General features: G+C 51.6%; 1 long non-coding RNA gene across 1 annotated transcript in view; it reads left to right on the top strand.

The window, feature by feature from the left end:
- LOC112545647 (uncharacterized) overlaps positions 1-21,589 on the top strand; it is a 65,911-nt gene that overhangs the window by 28,631 nt on the left and 15,691 nt on the right. Inside the window, exons 4-7 of the long non-coding RNA XR_012900235.1 lie at positions 1,775-1,935; positions 6,436-6,532; positions 9,772-9,868; positions 12,568-12,656. This is a non-coding gene — a long non-coding RNA (uncharacterized LOC112545647). The remainder of the gene's footprint in view (positions 1-1,774; positions 1,936-6,435; positions 6,533-9,771; positions 9,869-12,567; positions 12,657-21,589) is intronic.

The following is a 21,589-nucleotide window of genomic DNA, read 5'->3' as shown; positions in this document are numbered from 1 at the left end:
TGAGAGGGGCTCTGAGCTGAGCTTGGGGCAGGCGGTTGGGGTGCCAGAGGGGGTTCTAGGTGCAGGCTCTGGGTTGGTGTTTGGATGCAGGGGTGCTCGGGGCTAGGGCAGAGGTGTAGGAGGGGGTTCATGACTGGGGTAGGGTTTTGGGATGTGGGGGTCTGACTGGGCACCGCTTACCTCAGGTGGCTCCTGGGTGGGGGTGCAGTGGGGCTAAGGCAGACTCACCCCTGCCCTGGCCCTGGCCCTGCACCACTCCCTAAAGCAGCCAGCAAACTCCATCCCACGTCCTGTTGTGCCCCCCGCTCTGGAGACAGGATACAAGGTGGGAGGGGGGCACCTCGACATCAGCACCCTCCTCTCCCTTCCCTGCCCTGCACAGCAAGCAGGAGGCTCCCGAGGACGGGGGAGGCAACTCCAAGGCAAACGGCAGGAGATGAGCAGCATTAGGTAGAGGGGCAGTTGAAGTGCCGGCACTTGACAGCCTTCTGGCCAAACCAATCAGGATCCCCTGTCAGAGACTCCAAGATCTACCAGTCGATCCTGATCTACTCATTGTTGACCACTGTACTAAGGGAATGGAAGAGGACGCAACATTCCTGTAACTCGGGTGTAACAATCCAAACAGCCTCCAAAGGGGCGTTTGCGTCTCTGTGAACACCCAGCCCCGAATTTTATCCCCTTTCTCACGCCCAGATGTACCAGCTCTTGCAGATCTTTCAGTCCCTAAGCAGAGCCAGCTGAATTTTCAAATCCCAATATTTTCCCGTAATTTCACTGAAAAATGGTCTTTTTAAGCCGACTGTCTGGTTTTGGGTGGGAAAAGTCCATTTTAGGCCGGGAATATTTTCTATGTGCAGGAAGTATTAGGGTTTTCTCTTGGTAATGTGCGTATGGGGTGGATAAAGTGTTGTTAGAGCTCAGTCGGTCCCCAGATACTAAGGCGACAAGGGGCAGGGTCGGTTGATACTTTTATTGGACAGTCTTCTGGGAGCTTATGTTTGGTAATTTTGCCACACACTAAAAACCATGGGCTGAGCAGAGACCCTGCAATTAGGGCTTAGCACAGCAATCGGTAACCCCCTAACAGCCCCCCACAGCTGCCTCCCTCCCCCCCTCCAGGGTTGCCAAGTGCTCAGAATGATTGTTATGGACAGTGTAGAAAAAATGACAGAACCCGACTTTTGTGCCGACACATTCTGAGGTCAGGACAGAAGTGAGCAATACTCAGCGTTCAGTGGGAGGGGATGCCCAGCAGCCACTCACCCAGCTGGGACCGGGGCTGCCAGCAGCGTTTGCCCCTCTGTGACCTACCAGCAGGGAGCCTGTTGGAGGCTGCTACGCTCAGCTCGCTGTCCCGTCCCCCCAGCTGCAGGGAGCTCAGCAGGGGTGTGTGCGGCGTGTGCACCCCCCAAAAGTTGCTGCTGTGCTGATTCTACTGACACTCAACCCAGAGGCAGAGAAGAGCAGCCCCCACCAGCCAGCAGCAGGTCGGAGGGAGCCCCCCACCGGGATAGTTCCCCTCTCTGCCCCTGCCTTGGGACTCTGGGGCTGCCCTGGGCAAAGCTCCACTCCAAAGCTCTGTGAACTTTCACCGATATGGAAATGTTCTGGCTCTTTTTCATGGACTGGCCCTGACTTTACTGCCGGCCGGCAACCCTGCCCCCTCTGCTCCCTGCCCATGACTGGAGGAGCGTTAACGGGCCCTGTCGTCTGAAATGTTCCCAGGTGTGTTAACTGCTCGCGCTAACCATCCGTCCCCGCTTGTGTTTAGCTGCAGCGCTCTGAGGGCAGCCGACAGGGACACCAGGGCAGTGGCACGTAAGCGGAGACCCTCCTGTACCCGCCGGAGAGACCTCTCCCTTCCGCGTCATTAATACACCTCCCAGAGAGGCCCCCCCTTCATCATGTCGCTGTGCGAGCCAGGAGACTGAGGTCAGTAGAACTGTGTGGCTCCAGGGTGTGGATTTTCACACCACTGGGTGATGTCGTTGTACAGAGGCGGGTCTGTAGAATAGATTCTGTGTACATTTCCCAGCCCTGAAGAAGAGCTTTGTGTGAGCTTGTCTCTCTCACCAACAGAAGTTGGGCCAATAAACGTTACCCCCCCTCCCCTCCTTGTCTCAACTGTGGGGAGGGAAATTTGGGAAGAGAATGAAATAAATCAGTTTTCTTGCCCAGGCCGTGTCTAAAAACGTAGGTTGCAAATCATTTTTGAAGAATTGAATTTTCAGTTGGCCTCATTCCCCTCCTCTTTCCTTCTTCCCCCCTTGGTGACTTTTCCGACTGTCTGCAGCTTTGGAGCAGGGACAGAGCAGCCCAAGAAAAAAGTGAAAATGGGGGGGGGGGGGGGGCTACTTTCCAAAGGGGAGAGAGCTTTAAAATTTACACAGTGAAAACAATGGGAAAGTACTGAGGCAGAAAATACTCCTCCCCCCGCTCCCCCCCCAAAAACAGCCATGACTCATTTTACTTTCCTTGCTCATGGAGCACTGTCTGCACCTGCCCTTTTTGCTGTGGAAACATTTGTGGGGGGGGGGGAGGGGGTTCACACCCCCGAGGGACAAGTTTTAACAATGCAAGTGCCAGTGTAAACAGAACCTTTGTCGACACAATGGCCTAGGGGTGTGATTCCCTGCTGACCGAGCTAGACCAAGCTAGCCACATGCAAATAGCAGCAGAGGCGTGGTAGCCTGGGTAGTGGAGGCCTGGCTGAGCTGGCAAGTTGGTACCCAGCACATCCCAGCTTTGCCTCTGTTACTGCTCCCTGCCCTGCATAGACTGACTGTACATGCGGCCCTAGACCGACCTCCTGCCCTGGCCGCCACAGACACACACGCACATACCCCCCGTGTAGACCCCGAACCCCTGGCTGAGCTCCTCAGGCCTTCCAATAGCAACGTAAAGACTCCAAGGGACAGAGAACCCACCACTGATACTGTTGATGCTGCAGGTGCCCCAGGCTGCAGAGGGAGGCGAAAAGCCCCCGGGCTCTGCCAATCTGGCCCAGGGACACATTCCTGTCAGGGGCCGCATGGGCGCAAGAGCCAACGGGCAGGCACCTGGGGGAGAATTCTCTGTAGTAAGTCAGCACCCTGCCCACCTCGGGCCCCACCACCGGGGAAAGGGGCCTCATGCCCTCCCCTCCACAGCCTTGTCCCCCACTGCTCCCCTTGGGAGGCTGCTCCAGAACGTCCCTCCTCTGGCGGCTGGAAACCTTCACCTCGTTTCAACCCTAAACATGTTCAGGGGCAGTTTGTGCCCACTGGTTTCATGCCAGCATTGGAATTTATCCCTCGGATGTATCCATAGAGAGCAATCCCAGCTCCTCCCAGCCTGTGCTTGGCTACACAAAATGGTATAATACTGGAACTGTAAAAGACTGCGAGAGGCCATCCAGTCCAGTCCCCTGCCCTCAGGCAGGACCAAGCACCGTCTACACCATCCCTGACAGGTGTCTGTCCAACCTGCTCTTCAATATCTCCAGAGATGGAGACTCCATAACCCCCCTGGGCAATTGATTCCAGTGTTTCACCACCCTGACAGTTAGGAACTTTTTCCTAATGTCCAACCTAAACCTCCCTGGCTGCAGTTTAAGCCCATTGCTGCTTGTCCTGTCCTCAGAGGCCAAGAAGGACAGTTTTTCTCCCTCCTCCTTGTGACACCCTTTTAGATACCTGAAATACACTCTGATGTCCCCCCTCAGTCTTTTTTCTAAACTAAACAAGCCCAGTTCTTTCAGTCTTCCCTTATTGCTCCTGTTCTCTAGACCTTTCATCATGTTTGTTGCTCTTCTCTGCACCCTTTCCAATTGCACCACATCTTTCTTGAAATGCGGTGCCCAGAACTGGACACAAGACTCCAACTGAGGCCTAATCAGCACAGAGCAGAGCGGAAGAATGACTTCTCGTGTCTTGCTCACCACACTCCTGTTCATGCAGCCCAAAGTCATGTTTGCTTACGTAAAGAGGGCTCTTTGAGTCTCCTCACAGAAGGTAGGTTTCCATTCCTCGGCTCATCCCAGCATCTCTGCCCTGCCCTGTTACATGTCCCACTGTGCCGTGTAGCCACGCTTGCTCCAGGAGAGGTGGCTTGGTCACGTGGACATGAGCAGGGGGTCCCGCCCCTCACAGGGGGCACAGGAATATCCTTCGTGATGCCAGAGCTGGGAACGGAGTCACACTCTCCAGAGCCCAGTCTAATGGCTCCACAACAGGCTACTTCCCCCCACTCGTCAGGTTAAACCAGGGCCCGGGGACTTGGCAGATCTGCGCTCGGTTCCCAGCTCCGCTGCAGATTCTCTGTGTGACCGTAGGCAAGTCCCTGCCTTGGCCTACAGCTTCCTCCACAGTAAATCAAGGAACAGCGCAAGGACACCTCCATGCATGTCCGTCTGGTGCTCATTATGTGTCATGCCCGCATCACAGCTTCTCTGTGTTAGGCTACATACACTTAGACGTGACGGTAGCTCTGGTCTGAGCCCTTCCCTGTTGGCCAATGTCCTTGTGCAGGTGCGGACCCTAGAGACAGTCTCACCTGTGCCCTGTGCAGAGCTGGTACCAGGTCCCTGCTCCGACTCCTTATCCTCCTGCTCAGCCAGGCAAAGGTCACATGCACCCGCCTAGCTGCAGCCTGGCTCTGGGGAAGGAGGAGCAGGTCTGGAGTAACTTTAGGATAAATCAGAGCCTGTGTGCTGCATTCTTCTTGACACTGAAACCCCTTTTCATCTCTCCAGCTGCTTGGGAGGAGGTTTGAGACCTGGAGCTGTTTGAAACCTTTTCAGGGAAAATATTTTATTTGGAAAAAAAACCCAAACAACCCCCAGCATTAAACATATTCCTCAACAAACTGGGGTTTTCCTATATTTTCCTTTAAAAAAAAAATAAAATCCCCCATTTTTTCCAGTTTTTCTCCCTCTCCCTTTTCCTGAAGCAATACAGGGCGTGTCTACACTACAGTGTTTTTCTGAAAAAGCAATTCTTGCATCCACACTGCCATTGAGTTCTTTTGACAGAAGATAGAAAGCACAGAGGGGTTTTTCCGACGGCGGTAATCCTCATTCTACGAGAAAGAAGCCTTTTTCTGAGGTACTCTGGTGGCCTCTCCATCCATAGTAATCACAGCTTACATGCAAGGCTATGTCTAGACTGCAAGCCTCTTTCGAAAGAGGCTCTTTTGAAAGAGAGCGTCTAGACTGCACGCGGAACTTTCGAAAGAGCAAGCCGCTTTTTCGAAAGAAAGCACCCAGTGAGTCTGGATGCTCTCTTTCGAAGAAGCCCTATTTACATTCAAGAACGCCTTCTTTCGAAAGAAGCACTTTCGAAAGAAGGCGTTCTTCCTCGTGAAATGAGGTTTACCGCCGTCGAAAGAAAAGCCGCGTTCTTTCGATTTAATTTCGAAAGAACGCGGCTGCAGTCTAGACGCAGGTGAAGTTTTTTCAGAAAAAGGCTACTTTTCCCGAAAAAAACCCTGAGTCTGGACACAGCCCAAGAGAGCATCCAATCAGTGTGGACACTATCTTTTGAAAAAGCAGATCACTTTTTTGTTGCGCTTTTGCTGTGTGGAGGCTCTCTTTCGGAAGAAGCTTTTCCAGAAGATCTTTTCCAGAAAAGTTTCTCCCAAAAGAAGCCTGCAATCTAAACATAGCCAAAGAGGGAGATGGGGGGGCGGAGGGAAGAACAAAGTGAGCCGGAAGAGTTGTAAAATGGAAAAAGAAAACCAAAATAGCCTACAATTATCATAACCACTAATTTTCTATAAACATTTCAACAAAATACTAAAAACTGCCTAGAAGCCGACCAAGGGGCGGCAAATTTGAACTGTTACAATTCTTGGTGAAATCATTTTTCTGTTTTCCAGCCAGCCCCAATTATAACGGTCTGTCTCTTACAAACCTTCCCTCCCTCCTGTGATTATATGTTATAGTTTGTTTGATACGTGTCTCTGCTCCTTGGGAAGTGACCCATCAGGCATCAAAGGAAGGTTTTTATCCAAGGGGCATCTGCTGCTGCTGTTAGCAGAACTCCATCAAGCTCTGATCGCACTGACTCAGGATAGCAGGTAGCTCCATCAGCCCCACTTGTGACCCAAAGCTAAGCAGAGGAAACTCCAGGGAGGGTTTCTAAGAGTGAACCTCCTAGGGAGTGTTGAATAGCGTCTGGTTGGATTTGGCTGAAGGCATAAGCAGAGGAAGAAATGAGCTGTAAGTGTTATAACATGGCAAAAAAAAGACCCTAAAATTACCATAATCACTAATTTTCTTTAAACATTTTGACAAAATATTAAAAACTTCCTGCAAGCCAGCCAAGGGGTAACAAATTTGCAAAGTGACTCTTTTTTGTGAAATCGTGTTTCTGTTTTCCAACCTGCCCCAACTTGAACAAGTTGTCTCCTACAAACATTCCCACGCTCCTGTGATTATGATTTCTATTGCAGCAGCCGCCAGGAACTCCAGGCATGAACCAGGGCCCTCAGGCAGGGGCTGTAGGGACAGAACTGTGTGAGGGAGGCAACTAGATGATTGCAGAGAAAGGTGGGTCTCTTTATTCCCTGGGTCCAAGAACTGAGTTCACTAATTAACAAAGACTGTGGAAATCACGCCTGTTAGGGAGATGACACATACTCAGCCAGCTCAGGGTGAGACGAGTCTCGGCTCGCTGGGAACTGGCCCATAGGCAGCAAAGGAAGTTTCTGATCCAAGAGGCAACTTCTTCTTTTGTTTGCAGAGCTCCATCCAGTTATCCTAGTTACACTGACTCTGGGTGTCAGCCCCATTTGTGCCCAAAGCTAAGCAGAGGGAAACCCACGAGGGGTTTCTAAGAGTGACTCTTTCAGGGGTGTCAGACGGAGTCTGTTTGAATTTGAATTTTCAGGGGCCTGGCTGAAGGTGCCTTGGTCACTACCCAGCTGACAATGGACAGAAACTTATATCGGGGTCAGAGCCAAGCACCAAAATCTGCAGCTCCCAGCCTAATGCCATAGGAGCCTGTTCCCTGTCCCTCAGGATGTGTCCCTTTCCTGGGAGAGGGGGCGGTCCTGGTTCTGGCATGCAGCGGTGGGGCTTCAGAAACATGACCTGTGGGGGAAGACTGAAAGAACTGGGTATGTTTAGTCCAGAAAAGAGAAAACGGAAGGGGACGTGATAGCAGCTGTCAAGTCCCTAAAAGGGAGTTAGAAGGAGGAGGGAGAAAAACAATCCTCCTGAACATCTGAGGATAGCACGAAAAGATATATCGGCACTGGAAAAGGTTCAGAAAAGCAGAACAAAAATTACTAGGGCTACGTCTAGACTGACATGATTTTCCGCAAATGCCTTTAACGGAAAAGTTTTCCGTTAAAAGCATTTGCGGAAAAGAGCGCCTAGATTGGCACGGACGCTTTTCCACAAAACCACTTTTTGAGGAAAAGCGTCCGTGCCAATCTAGATGCACTTTTCTGCAAAAAAGCCCCGATCACCATTTTCGCGATCGGGGCTTTTTTGCGCAAAACAAATCTGAGCTGTCTACACTGGCCCTTTTGCGCAAAAGCTTTGCGGAAAAGGGACTTTTGCCCGAACGGGAGCAGCATAGTATTGCCGCAAGAAGCACTGATTTCAGACAGTAGGAAGTCAGTGTTCTTGTGGAAATTCAAGTGGCCAGTGTAGACAGCTGGCAAGTTTTTCCGCAAAAACAACTGCTTTTGCGGAAAAACTTGCCAGTCTAGACACAGCCTAGGAGTTTTCTGCCTTCCCCTTTGGAACGGGTCCCATATGAAGAGAGATTAAAAAGACTGGGACTTTTCAGCTTAGAAAAGAGGAGTCTAAGAGGAGCTATCAGCAAGGATGGATAGGAATGGTGTCCCCAGCCTCCGTTTGTCTGGAAACGGGTGACAGAGGCGGGATCATGTGAAGACTCCCTGTTCTGTTCCCTCCCTCTGGGGCAACTGGCATTGGCCACTGTCGCCAGACAGGACACTGGGCTGGAGGGACCTTTGGTCTGACCCAGTCTGGCTGCTCTTATGTTCTAACTGATCTAGATGGTGCTTTAGTCTGGCTGTGAAGGCAGTGGGTTCCACTTGTTGACCTCCTTTCAGTTCTCGTTTTCTATGATTGTATCCCTGTCTCATATTTCTGACATGCCCCAACTTTGTAAACATGGCAGGGGGAGCTCTCACGAATGCCAGGCCCCATGCACCCCCATGGAAACAACTACCAAAATCATAGAATCATAGGACTGGAAGGGACCTCGAGAGGTCATCGAGTCCAGCCCCCCGCCCTCAAGGCAGGACCAAGCTCCGTCTACACCATCCCTGACAGATGTCTATCTAACCTGTTCTTAAATAACTCCAGAGAGGGAGATTCCACCACCTCCCTTGGCAATTTATTCCAATATTTGACCACCCTGACAGTTAGGAATTTTTTCCTAATGTCCAATCTAAACCTCCCCTGCTGCACTTTAAGCCCATTACTCCTTGTCCTGTCCTCAGAAACCAAGAGGAACAAATTTTCTCCTTCCTCCTTGTGACACCCTTTTAGATATTTGAAAACCGCTATCATGTCCCCCCTTAATCTTCTTTTTTCCAAACTAAACAAGCCCAGTTCATGAAGCCTGGCTTCATAGGTCATGTTCTCTAGACCTTTAATCATTCTTGTCGCTCTTCTCTGGACCCTTTCCAATTTCTCCACATCTTTCTTGAAATGTGGCGCCCAGAACTGGACACAGTACTCCAGCTGAGGCCTAACTAGTGCAGAGTAGAGCGGCAGAATGACTTCACGAGTTTTGCTTACAACACACCTGTTGATACAACCTAGAATCATATTTGCTTTTTTTGCAACAGCATCACACTGTTGACTCATATTCAACTTGTGGTCCACTATGACCCCTAGATCCCTTTCCGCCATGCTCCTTCCTAGACAGTCGCTTCCCATCTTGTATGTATGGAACTGATTGTTCCTTCCTAAGTGGAGCACTTTGCATTTCTCTTTATTAAACCTCATCCTGTTTACCTCTGACCATTTCTCTAACTTGCTAAGGTCATTTTGAATTATGTCCCTATCCTCCAAAGAAGTCGCAACCCCACCCAGTTTGGTAAAATCCCATGTTTGGTTTTACAGCCCAGTGGCGAAACACCCAAGGCCTCGCCCGCACTGGGCGCATAAGCCAACAGGGGAGCTGGTCTCATCCGGGTTTGTAGATGCCGTTTCCTCTCCAGACTTGCTGTTACTGAACGTACTGAGGCCAGCCTGCTCATTCAGAGACAGGGAGGCTGGAGCCGGCATATCTGGAGGATCTGACACTCCCTCCCTAGGCCTGGCTGGTGAGAGAGAAACCTGCTCTCAAACCCACGAAGGGCTCTGTTCCTGCATAGATTCCCCCATGGCATCCCTGCTGGAAACTTCCTGCAGTGAACCAGCCGAGACACAGTTGGAAATAAAGCCTAGGAGAACTGACACCCAAGGCTTCTCACAGCTGGATCCTCTCCCAAGGCTAGGAATTTTCTGCCTTTCCCTTTTCTTGCAGTAATAAAAAGGGGGAGGGAAGTGAGCTGACAGAGTAATAATGTGGTGAAAGAAGCACCGAAAAAACCCTAAAATTATCCGAAACACTCATTTTCTATAAAATCGTTGAAAAAATATTGTAAAAGCCTATGAACCCTACCAAGGGGTAGCAAATTTGCAATGTCCGTATATTTATGAAACCATTTTTCTGTTTTCCCACCTGTCCCAACTTGAACATGTTGCCTCCTCCAAACGTTCCCTCCCTCCTGTGATATGATTTATAATTTCTATTGCAGCAGCCCCTAGGAACCCCAGGCACGGACCAGGGCCCTCAGGCAGGGGCTGTAGGGACAGAATTCTATGACGAAGGCAACCAGAGGATTGAAGAGAAAGGTGGGTGTCTTTATTCCTTGGGTCCAAGAACTGAGTTCACTAATTAACAAAGTCTGAGGAAGTCTCTCCTGTTAGGGAGATGACACATTCTCAGCCAGCTCAGAGTGAGACGAGTCTCCGCTCGCTGGGAACTGGCCCATAGGCAGCAAAGGCAGGCTCTGATCCAAGAGGCAACTTCTTCTTTTGTTTGCAGAGCTCTATTCAGTTATCCTAGTTACACTGACTTCATGTGTCAGCCCCACTTGTGCCCCAAAGCCAAGCAGAGGGGACCCCATGAGAGGTTTCCAAGAGTGACTTTCCCAGGGGGTGTTGGACAGAGTCTGTTTGAATTTGAGTTGTCAGGGGCCTGGCTGAGGGCACGTTGGGTCACTACCCAGCTGAGCAAGGAGAACCCCCCAAACTCTTTCCCAAGGAGGATGGACAGATTCTTCCATCGGGGTCAGAGCCAGGAACCCAAATCTGCAGCTCCCAGCCTAGCGCCTTAAGCGCCCGTCCCCTGTCCCTCAGGAGGTTTTCCTTTCCCGGGATTCGAGAGTTCATGGCTCTGGCATGGGGCTTTGAGCACAAAGGGTGGGGCTAGTGGGTTAGCCTCCCCTCCAAAGCAGGGTTCCAGGAGGGGGGTCGGCCAGGAGACCTGACTCCCCCACCTACACCAATGGGATCCATTTGTCCCCACCCCCGGCCATCAGAGCTGTGTGTAGAACCCAGCAATCCAGTGCCCCATCCCTGGCTGGGACTTACTAGATCCACCCTCCCCTTCCCAGGGACAGACCCCAGGAGTCCTTCCTTAGACCCCCTCAGCTCCACCCACTAAGCCCCACTCCCCTCCCTCAGTTCCCAGCATCCTCTTGTATTCACTGTGGCCAATGAACCTCGCCTAGTGCTTTGGCCAAGAGCTGGTATTCTTGTCAGAGAGAGGGTTCCCCCCCCCCCCCAACTCCCAGGGAAATGTGTGTGTCACAGCTCTGCCAACAGGCCTGTGGATTTCCAGACATAACACAATTGGAGCACCTTGAAACTTTTTCAGTGAAAATATTTTATTTGAAAAATATTCCTAGACAATCTGGGTTTTGCCTTTAATTTTCCTTCTTTTTTTCTTCAAAATTCCCCATTTTGTCCAGTTTTTCTGCCTCTCTCTTTTCTTGCAGTAGTGAAAAGGTGGGAGGGAGAAAAAATGAACCAAAAGAGTTATAATGTGGGAAACACATTAAAAACACAGAAAAAAAAATGGAAAATGATCAGAAACACAGAATGTCCACATCCCCCACCCTGGCGGTGCACTCGGGGAAGAAAGTGCCGGCCTCCAGCTTGTGGAAGAGGCTGGAGTTTCTGAACACGCAGGTGTCCTGTGCCTTCCCCAACCAGCTGAAGAAGGCATCCAAGAACTGGCTGTGCTGGTTGACCAGGGCCTGCAGGACCATCACAAATATCTCTTCTGGTCGATGTACTGTGCTGCACGGTGGTCGGGGGCTCGGATGGAGATGCAGGGGCTGTGAATAGCCCCCCTGTAGTTGGGGATGCCCAGGATGGCAAAGCCGGCAACGTTGTGGAGGTGGATGACCCTCTGCAGCAGGATGGTGTTGATGGTCCGCACCACTTGCAGAAGGAGACAAACAAAACAGAGAATCACAGAGGTGCCAGAGCCCTTGGGAGGTCCCCGAGCCCTCCCTGCCTCCCCCCCAACACACCAGGAGCCACCCCCTATTTAGCCCACCCCCTGGCAAGACTGTGGGGGGCAGGACTGGAGAACAGCCCGCAGGGGGGCTTCCCCACATCCCCCCTCTCCTCCTTTTCTTAGGGTTCCCCTTTCCGGCACTTCACTCCCTCTCCTGGGACTCTCGCCTGAGAGCACTGTACCTGCATGATGAAGGTCCCCAATGGTTGACTTCCCCACGCCAAACTGGTTGCTGACGGATCAGTAACTTTCCGGCGTGGTGAGCTTCCAGATCACGATGGTGACCTGCTTCTCCAGGGGAATGGTGGGTCTCATCTGTGTGTCCCATCCTGGGAGGGCAGGAGCGAGCCAAGCACACGGCTCCAGGAATATCCTCTTCCGCATGCAGAAGTTCTGGAGCCACTGCTGGTCATCCCACCGCTCCATGACCAGCCAGTCCCACCAGTTGGAACTGGTGTCCAGCCGCCAGAAGTGGCGCTCCACAGCGGGATGTGGCTGAAAGAGCTGCACTCCCACAGGCTGAGGGTCTCCTCAAAGAGCTCTGGGTCGTGTTCGTGCAGAGCCAAGAGGGCACCCTGCAGATAGGGGCTGTTGCGTGCCCAGAGGCAGCTCTGGCCCCATGGCTCGGAGTGCTGTGGTGTCCAAAAACAGGGCAACCAAAGCACACAGTACAAATGCCCGCAAGCAGGAAAAGAACTTGAGAAACGGCTGTCCAGGGGGGAGGGTCCCTTTAAGTCCACCTTTCAGAGAGCCTCAGGCAGCAGCTCCAGGAAGTCACTGCTGACCTAATGCCCTGCCTGAACTGGTTACAGGTGGCCTCAAATGCAAGGTAGCATACAGTCAGTGTGGACGCTCTATTTCTAAATTTCAATGCGCTTTTTGTGTGCGGTTGCGTTATTCCGCAATAAGCTATTCCGGGAGATCTCTTCGGGAATAGCTTGTTCCGAAATAAGCCTGCAGTGTAGACGTACCCCTACAAACATTCCCACTCTCCTGTGATTCAGTTTCATGATTTCTATTGCAGCATCTGCCAGGAACCTCAGTCATGGGTCAGGGCCCTCCGGCATGGGCTGAACATCTATACTGGAGGCAGCCAAAAGATTGAAGATAAAGGTGTGTCTGTGTATTCCCTGATGCCAGGCCCTGGCAGGTGGAGGCTGGAGGAACGAATCCTGTAGAAGCCACTCCTGCTAATGCCAGACCATTCCCATCTGGCTCAGGGTGATTGGTGTCTCTGTTCTCTGGGAATTGGCCCTCGGGGCAGCGAACGAAGGCTTTGGTCCAATAGGCGTGGGATATCTTCTGCTGCTGATTGCAAATCTCCCTTCCAGGGTTGGATTACCCTTTTGTAAGTCCAATGGCAAACCTAGTTGTGGGCCTGTGTGGGTGCAATGGAGCACGGTGGAGAATGTTTGGTCCTGGGACCAAGGGGCCAACCGAGGCATGGGAGGGCAGGGGCGGCCCCGCTCTGCTCAGCCCAATGTGAGGGCGCTGACAGTGGACAGGCGCACTGTGCTCCGTGCTGTGCCACAAAACAACCTCCCCCCACCAATCCCCAATGGCCAGAGGGCCCCAGACTCCTGGGCCCAACCCTGCCCCCAACCTTGTCACAAATTCAGAGCACCCTGCCCACCACCACGCCTGTCCACCACAGCCCAGTGCCACACACAGAACCTCCACTCCCCAGTGCCCCCCACCCACAGCTCTTCCCTGCCCCATCGCAGCCCAGCACCCCCGCTCCGGCCCTTCCCACTCTCCAGGCCTTGCGTGCTGGCCACACTCACTGGCCCTCTGGGAAGCGACTGTGTGCGCCAGGCTGAGCGGCCAGTGCAGCCAAGGCTGCTCGCGTGGTGTTTCTAGATGCAGTTCAATCAGCCTGCCCCAGCTGAGCTCCTCAGGACCCTCTTACCAGCCAGCCCTGCTCCCTTCCTCAATGTCCTGCCCCCATTGGCCCACACTGGCCTGTCACAGCCCCAGGGAGACAGGTGAGGGGAAGCAAAGACTGCCCAGAGTTGAGGGTCGCTGGGGTCTGGCCAAGAGGCACCAAGAACCTGCCAGAGCCCAAGAACATCCATGTGAACAGAGCTGTGTCTGCACATCCCTAAGCCAGCCACGTACGGTGGAATCGACCAGTTCTCCTCTAGCCCAGGCAGACACAGGAATCGACTTGGACCCCTGATAGCCCAGTGGGCCAGGCCATGTAGACTTATGGCTCATACCATTGACCTGACACAGCGAACTTCACCCTCAGCTCGTTGTGTGACCAGGTCTGACTCAGGATAGCAGGGATCTCCGTCAGCCCCACACGTGCCCCAAAGTTAAGCAGAGGGAAACCCAGGAGGGGCTTCCAAGAGTGACTCCCCCGGGGGTGTCGGACAGAGTCTGTTTGGATTTGGGTTGTCAGGGGCCTGGCTGAAGGCACTTCAGTCACTACCCAGCTGAGCAAGGAGACTTCCCCCCAAACCCTTTCCCAAGGAGGATGGACAGAATCTTCCATCGGGGTCAGAGCCAGGAACCCAAATCTGCAGCTCCCAGCCTAGCGCCTTACGCGCCTGTTCCCTGTCTCTTGACCTTCTTGCATTGGGCTGGGACTCAGGAGAGCTGGGTTCAACCCTAGCTCAGCCAGAGATGACCTGTGTGATCCAGGGTCCGTCCCTGCATTCCTGTGGGTCCCCTCCAGCCCTCCCAGAGCTGGGCACAGAACCCAGGAGTCCTGGCGTCCTCTTGTATTCACTGTGACCCGTGAATCTTGCCTAGAACTTTGGCAAAGGGCCGGGATCATTGCCAGGGAAATGCGTGTGTCAGAGCTTTGCAAACACACCTGGGAGTTCCTGGGAACTCCAGACCCTGCCGATTTCCATGGACGATATCAAACTTGTTTTCACACTGTGATTGCCCTGAAGCCTCTGCCGTGCCCGCCGGGGGAATGGCTCATCCAGGGAGGGGAAGGAGCTGAGCTGGGGGAATGCTTGTCTCTGTCACATCCTGCCTGACCCTCCCTCCCCCGACAGGCTGGGCTTTTACCCAGGGCTTGGGGGCTCAGGGCCCCACCTGCTGGCCCCATGGCTCCAGAGGAGACCTTCTGACCTCCAGCAATTTGTGCTGAGCAGTGAGCAGCTGCCACTGGCACCAAGAGGCGGTTGAGGCAGGGGCTGGGCTGGGCTGGGGAAAGTCCCCATGGACGGGAGCTGAGGTTCTTCTTCGAGTGATCTCCCCGAGGGTGCTCCTCTGTAGGTGCCGGGCTTGCCCTGGTGTCACAGATCAGAGACTTTTCACAGCGATAGTTGGCCGGACTGCGCATGCATGGAGGCGTCTCGTGGCGTTCACGCTCTTTTGCATCACGCGGTCCGGTTCTAGCCATTTCCTCTCAACCGCTTCAGGCCGCAGACGGAGTGAACTGCTCTCCTCAAGTCAACATATCTGAGAGAGAATTCCAACTTTTTAGTTTGTCAATATCGTTGTTTCGCCTCTTCTTACTCATTCCAGACTGCTCTTAGTTATTTTTTATAAAAAAAGAAGAAAATATAAAGTTAATTAGTTAGTCGTTGTTAATAAGTCTTAGTTCTTTTCCTTAGCATACATAGTTATACTATGTACCAATAGATAACCTTACGTTTAAAAACAACATAAAACAAAATGTTAAAATTTGCCCGGCTTCCCCAGGTTTAAAAAGTGCAAGGCCTGCTGCAAGGCCACCTCAGACAGACACTCGGCCTGCATATGTTGTCTCTCACGTTCCGCAGAAGTGCCCCCACTGCAGCAAGCTGAGGGCTAGGCCTGCTGAGATAAGGAGATGCGGCTTCGTATGATCCTCTTTGACAATGCTCTTCAGCCAGAGGGATCAGCCTCTCCCCCTCCGTGACATCAACAGGCTCAGAAGCAAGCCTGGCATGTTTGGCATGGCCGTTCCCCTTACCAATTCAGCCGCGGCCTCCAAGTCAAAAAAGACAGACACAGTGGTGCCGACTGCATGCCTTTCAGCAGCACTGACAATGGCTGCGGCACCAGTAGCCCCTGCACCAAAACCGCCAGCACCGTCATCCATATCAGTGCCGCATACACAGCCGGCACAGATACATGCCGAATCGCCCTCACCGGCACCCACCTCAGCACCAGAATGGGCTGCACCAACCTTGGCACCAGATCGGGCAGCACTGAGGAAGGCACTCTCAAAAACGCATCGGCACCGGAGTCTTACACCATGCTCTCCATCTCCGACATTCTCACCGGCACCAGCACCTTTGCCACTGGCACCGATGTCACCAAGGATATCACCCCGGCTGATCAGATGGCACCGATCTCCTCAGACTACCATCTCCCTTTCTCACTCCACCCAGGGAGCAGCCTCGCTATTCTCACCGGTGCTTTTCTGTTTCTCCATCACCACCTCGAAGGAGATCTTACACCTCTTGCCACGATCACCGAGATCGGCTTATTGGGAGGAATACAGACAGTCTTACACGTGCATACATTCCCCCTCACATAGTTCATATTATCACCACGATGACCGTTATGACCGCCATGACCATCGCAGGTGCTACTCACCACACTGCCCCTCCTACCACTACACATCTAGATCTGTTCCAAGATCTCTGTGTGAATGCACATCTTCTAGACATTCAACTGCTCCAGCTCCACCTGCTTTGGACCAGAACCCTGCATCCCCACAGCCTCCCCAATCTGAACAGGAGGAAGAACAACCGTCTGTAGTGGAAGTACAGCCACCGGATGTATCTCCCACCGATCAATCATCCTCATCACCCAATGAAGCTGTCATCCCACGAAATGTTTCTCCTCCTGACGACCTTAAACAGCTTCAGGAGTTATTCAAGAGGGTGGCAGTAAGCCAGGAGCTACAGCTTATGGAGATCAAGGAGAAACAGCATCGTCTCCTTAAAAATCTTCAGACATTACAGAGCTCCAAATTAGCTATCCTACTGGATGAAGCTATTCTTGAGGTCACTTGACGAGCTATGGCAACCTCCAGCATCCGCTCTACCCATCAACAAAAGAGCAGATAAAAAGTACTTTGTGCCACCCAAAGGCTCTGAGTTCTTATTTCCACACCCTCAGCCAAATTCCTTGGTAGTGGACGCAGTAGTACAGAAACCACACAGCAGACAGGAATACTAAAAAATTGGATTTATTTGGTAGAAAAGTTTATACATCCTCCACACTCCTCCTCAGAATAGCAAATTACTTGGCGAATTTATTGAATCACAACTTCGATAATTATACTAAACTGACAACACTAATGGAGTCCCTGCCTGAGTCCAAGAGGCCCATCTTAAAAGCAGTCGTACAAGAAGGCTACGCCTCCATGAGAGCTGGCTTACACATAGCCATGGATGTAGCAGACACGGAGGCATGAACTACAGCCATGATTGCAGTAATGAGACGGGTGTCCTATCTGCAGTCGGCCAGAGTTCCTAGGGACCTGCAAAACAAGGTAGAGGATTACCTTTTGATAAAGACAAGTTGTTTTCAGAGAAGAAAGATACAGTACTTCATTCCAGCAAGGACTCAAGAACAACCTTACGCACCCTGGGGATCTACACCCCACCTTACAGGAGAAGATGTTACACCCCCTTCCAGAGACGTTATGACTACAGCCACAACAGACAGCAGTGGCCGCAATAGCAGCGTCCTTTTGATCAATCACACCCACACCAGACACCGCAGAGATGTCACAACCAGAACAACCGCTTGCAGAACCAGCCCAGTAACAAGCAGCAGGTTGACTCCTTGGTTGAGAGCATGCAAACATTGACACATACTCATCGAATGGACTCCCCCACCCACTTGTTCCATCACCGCCTGCGTCCATTCTACCATCACCACAACTCTACCAACCCCGTCCCTCTTCAGGGACCCCTCTCAAGACGACTTGCTACGCAACGAGATCGACCACCTCCTATCTATAGGGGCGGTGGAAAGAGTGCCAGAAGAATTCAGAGGAAGAGGGTTTTACTCTCATTATTCTCTTGTACAAAAGAAAACAGGAGGATGGAAACCGATATTGGATCTCAAGGAACTAAACAAATATCTCCAAAAACGGTCATTCTAGATGGTAACCCTAGCACCCATAATGCCATCTCTGGATCTAGATGACAGGTTTGCTGCTCTTGACCTCCAGGATGCATATTTTCACGTTACCATCCATCCTGCACACAGAGGATTCCTCCACTTTACAATTGGCACAGACCACTTACAATACGTTCAGACTATCTACTACTCCCAGGGCGTTCACAAAAACACTGTCAGTAGTCGCTGCCCACTTGTGACAGAAAGGTTATAATATTCCCTTATCTCGACGACTGCCTCATAAAGGGTCAGTTATCAGCAGAAGTTTCCAAAATGCTGGACATCACCAGACGAATGTTCCACTTGCTTGACCTCCTTATCAACGAGCACAAATTGACGCTCCAACCCACTCAGGAACAGGAATTTATTGGCACTCGTCTCAATACCTCTACAACAAGGGCTTATTTATCCATCCACAGGTTTTGAGCAATACAGGAATTAATAGACACTTTCCTCTACGGACACACAGTATAGATACTTACAGGCCTCAAATTGATGGGTCACATGGCAGCTACGACACCAGACTGCATTTCCATACATGACAACACTGGCTAGCGACGGTTTACAACTTCACAAAACACGACGTGCACAGATCAGTGATTCCACCGGAGAGAGTCCGAACCTCTTTCAGGTGGTAGACCAGAGAGAAAAATATCCTCTCCAGAGTCTCCTTCCACCAGCAACCTCACATTACTACAGACACCTCCTTCATCAGCTGGGGAGCACACATGGGCACCATATCCATCCAAGGTCGATGATCACCTTAGGAAGCATTACTCCACATAAATCTCCTAGAATTAAGGGCAGTTGCCAACGCCTGCAAGTACTTTCGCAATCAAATTTGCAACACTACAGTGAAAATCCTTACAAACAATGTTGCAACAATATATTATATAAATAATCAGGGAGGTGCACGCTCCCTATCTCTATGTGCAGAGACAACCCGGCTTTGGAACTGGTGCTTTGCCAATGGCACCATTCTTGTGGCATCCTACTTACCAGGCATCAACAACACAACTGTGTATTCCCAAAGCAGGAATTTCACACTGGACCACTAGTGGGAACTTCACCCATGGAGTCCTTCGCTCTCTGTTTCGACAGTGGGGAACAACACTGATAGACCTCTTTGCCACTTATGACAACAGAAAATGCCACCTCTATTGCTCGAGAGCAGGAATGGGTTGTCAGTCTCTGGGAGATGCATTTCTCTTCAACTGGAGAGGTCTTCTTCTGTATGCCTTCCCACCCATACTCTTCATCCCAAAGATCCCTCCGAAAATCAAAGTGGACAGAGCCACAGTAATATTGATAGCTCTGGCATGGGCACGACAGCTCTGGTTTCCTCTCTTCCCATGCTTGTTGCCTTACACTCCGTTCCTACTTCCGCTACTCCCAGACCTACTCACATAGGACCACAGCTCCTTTCTCCACCCACAAGTATACACTCTACAGCTGACAGTGTGGTTCCTAGTTGGCTCAATGCATCCGAGAACCTCTGCTCCGCACAGGTCAAGGAGGTCCTGATCCACAGTAGAAGAGACACCACACATATTACTTACCTGGCTAAATGGCATAGATTCTGTTCCTGGTGTTCCAAGCACCATACAGAACCTCAGGCAGCTCCTCTTCATCGCATCTTGTAATACCCTATGCACCTGAAACAAACAGGATTAGCTTTAGCATCGATCAGAGTCCATCTCACGGCAATTGCTGCCTTCTGACAACCTAGCATATCAGAATATCTGATAACGGCATATCAATATTCACCCATCCTCTTATAAAAAGATTTATCAAAGTCTCACGAACTTGAATCTTCCCCTTCAAACTCTTCCTCCACCATGGAGTATGGATTTCGTACTGGGGACTTTGACTGCACCACCCTTTGAGCCCTTAACTACGATACCCCTTCAGACATTGACTATGAAATTGGTTTTTCTCATGGCTATCACACTAGCACACAGAACTAGTGAGATATCAGCGCTTATGGGGGTGCCTCCATCCATACACCATTTACAAGGATAGTAGCATTGTTCTCAGACACCACCCAGCCGTTATTCCCAAGATCTGTTTGCACTTCCATGTTAATGAGCCAATCGTTTGACCATCCTTTTACCCTAAACCGCACACTTCACCACGCGAAGCAGCACTCCGCACCCTGGACGTACGTAGAGCCCTGCCATTCTACATAGAACGCACAAAACCATTTAGAAAGACAGACCGATTCACAGTTTCCCTTTTTGAGTGGTCCAAGGGATTCTTCCGGGAGAATTAAGGACATCTGGGTGGGATCAATGGATTGTCACCGGGGTCGGCACTGCACGGCATCCATGCCATAACTATCATGCAAGCCGATTGAGAGGCACACGGTGGGAACGCAGCCTCCCCTTCCCCCCTCACACAGTGGGGCCATCCCATTGTTACCTGCTCAAATTTCTCTCTCCCTTCCACACTGTAGGGACACTCATCTTTACCCCGTTCCTAGGTCTCAAGGTGCAACCCTATTAATTTACACACCCACCCTTATCCAATTCCTAGGGCTCAGGGCACATCTTCCTTTGGGTTGGCAAGATTTTTAGCCACTGAAAGACCCTCACATGGTAATATCCTTATCCTCTATTTATTGACAATTACCAAACAAACAGAATACACATGCTAAGCGCACAGTGTCATGCTCACCAATCCTGATACAGGCAGACAGACTTCCCTTGTTGGCCAGGCAAGGTCAGTCTCTCTGGTCTTAGGCTGTGTCTCGGAGGTGAGTTCTGGTTTCCAGGTCTTCTCCCTCCTCCTGGTCCTCTCCCAGCCTTTTCTTCCTTCTGTTGTTTCTGATCTTCCTTCCTTCCTTCTCTTTCTTGGACCCCAGTTTATATAATGAAACCTGAGTCTTGCTTAGCGCTACCGTAACCAATTATTTTAGTATAATTTTACTAACCAATCATAACAAAATGACCTAACTAATCACACCCCACCACCTTCATTGATTTACACCTAGCAACATTAATTATCCAGCAGACGGAAAGAGTTACAAACCAGACCGAGATCACACAGACAAACAATAGGAAAGTGCAGTGACAAGGCTCATAGGATAAGGATTCCACATCCTCTATGGAGAAGCAGTTTCTTGCCAGACAGAACGGCGTGACGCACAAATTTCTTTGCCCATCTGGAGATCGGTTTCTTTATCTGGGGACAGTGGGGGAGCGATCCGGGCAACGTCCCTCCTCACAGCCTGGTGTGACACTTTGTAATACAATTGAGATGATACTGTGAGGATGTGTCTCCAGACCTACAGCTACTGGCTGCTGCTCGTCAGTCTAGCTGCAGAAGGCGGCTTTGGTTCAGTCCTAGCACAGGCCTTCCATCATGGATGCAGAAAAGCCAGATTGTTACACCAGAAGCATGTGGCTGTGGCTCCTCCAGCGGCCGGGGCCAGCCCAGGACTGCCAGGGCCACATGGCAGCTGCTCCTCAGACAGCTGAGGCTGCCACCCAGGGAAGTCATCACACAGCTGTGACCCCAGCTTCGGGCCTAGGGAAGGGCTGGAGCAAGGCTAAGTTTTCCAGGAAGTGCTCCCCTTCCTCACTGCTCCGGCACCGGCAGCCCTCGGTGCACCGGCACAGAGCCACCAGGGATGTCTGGCACCGAGACGACCCAGGGAGCACAAGGCCCGGCGCAGGTGAGCTCACCCCCAGTCTAAAGGCAAACTGGCTCCGTCTGTGTCACTCAGTGCTGCCACCTGCTGCACCATTGCATGCTAGCAAGCTGCCCGCACCATCCGCACAAGCGGCACCGCCTGACAGCCTCCAGCGCCTGTGCCGGTACAGACTTTACTGGCCCCACGGATTTGTTGGTCCCCTCAGCGCCTACTGCACCTGACGGCTCCCTTCCAGCCCCACTGTTCCTCACCACTAAATTGCTGAGTGAGGTTGTGGAATCCCCATCCCTGGAGATATTGAAGAGCA

This window comes from Pelodiscus sinensis, unplaced genomic scaffold, assembly GCF_049634645.1.
Source record: "Pelodiscus sinensis isolate JC-2024 unplaced genomic scaffold, ASM4963464v1 ctg68, whole genome shotgun sequence".
In the NCBI taxonomy this organism is placed as follows: domain Eukaryota; kingdom Metazoa; phylum Chordata; order Testudines; family Trionychidae; genus Pelodiscus; species Pelodiscus sinensis.
This window is presented reverse-complemented; position numbering and strand designations above follow the sequence as displayed.